The following is a 1,262-nucleotide window of genomic DNA, read 5'->3' as shown; positions in this document are numbered from 1 at the left end:
CCACCAGGAGGCATGGGCGGGCTGTAGACTCCCAGTGGCCCACCAGCCTCCACACCATGAGGTTCAGGAGAGTGGGAGTCTCCCAGAGGCCAGCCCACTGATGTGCTAAGAGGCAAGGATGAGTGGTAGATGCCCTGAGGCCGGCCAGTCACCGTGCAGCATGGGCGGGCTGTAGGTACCCACAGTCTCACTAGCTTCCTTGCCACGTGGCATGGGTAAATGGAGGACACCCCGAGGCTCTTCAGCAGCCATGACAAATGGTGTAGGCAGACAGAGGACACCCAAAGGCCCACCTGCTGCACGGCTTATCCACTTATTCCACTCTGTGGAAGTACATGGTGGCTAGATGGGAGAGAAAGAGAAGAGGAGCAGCTGTACGTTATGAAGAGAGGTAGAGCTGCCGACTCGAGGGTGGAGAGAGGCAGCCTGATATGAGTAGCTTGCCCTTCCATCTGAGACCACAGTGAAGTCACGGATGGCTCCTGCTGCTGCGGACGGCCACGTCTGCATCTGTAGCCATGTAGCATCAGGGGTCTGTGTTGATGTCTATGGTTCATATTACTATTAGAGACAATTTGGATGCCCCTGGTCTGGGGTGCCGCCTGGGACCATGTGGATGTTCAAGGGCTGGGCAGAGCTGGCCCCACCCCTCATTGGTTGAGGAACTCTGAGAGCGGGCCCTTCATTTTGCCTGGCTCTGGTGGCAGTGGCTCAGGGGAGCCAGTTCCAGTGCATGAGAACAGCAGAGCAATCTCTGCCCATTGCCCATACTGGGCGAGGTAGCCAGGACAGTGCTGGAGAGCTCACCCTGGAGGAGGTGTGGGAGAACTGGCTAGCTCAGCTGCCACCTAGGCCCAGATCCAGGGCTTGGAGTTGGCCCATCTCAACATCTACCTCATCTATGAACTGCTGGAGTGCATGACGGGGCCAAACCTGCAGATCCAAAGCTGCAGGATCTCCATGACACAGGACTATAACAGGATGTCTCAGAAAAGTCCCAGTGAGGATCTGGTATTGATGGTGTAGCAGCAGCCAGGGGCCTTGAATCAAAGCAAGCACTCATTGCAATGAACACTTGCAATGTGTGGACAAAAGGGTATATTGTGAGAAAACAGTGGCACACTACAGCTTTCTCAACGAGTTTTTTTTTTTCCATACATTTTTTTGTTGTTGTTTTGGTTTGGTTTTTGTTTTCTTTTGAGGGTAGGTTGCAAAGGTGGAGGGCAGATATGAAGGAACGGGGAGATGAGTGGGATTTGGTA

The sequence above is a fragment of the Mus caroli genome, chromosome 17 (genome assembly GCF_900094665.2).
Source record: "Mus caroli chromosome 17, CAROLI_EIJ_v1.1, whole genome shotgun sequence".
Taxonomy (NCBI): Eukaryota; Metazoa; Chordata; class Mammalia; order Rodentia; family Muridae; genus Mus; species Mus caroli.
Note: the sequence above shows the minus strand (reverse complement) of the source record.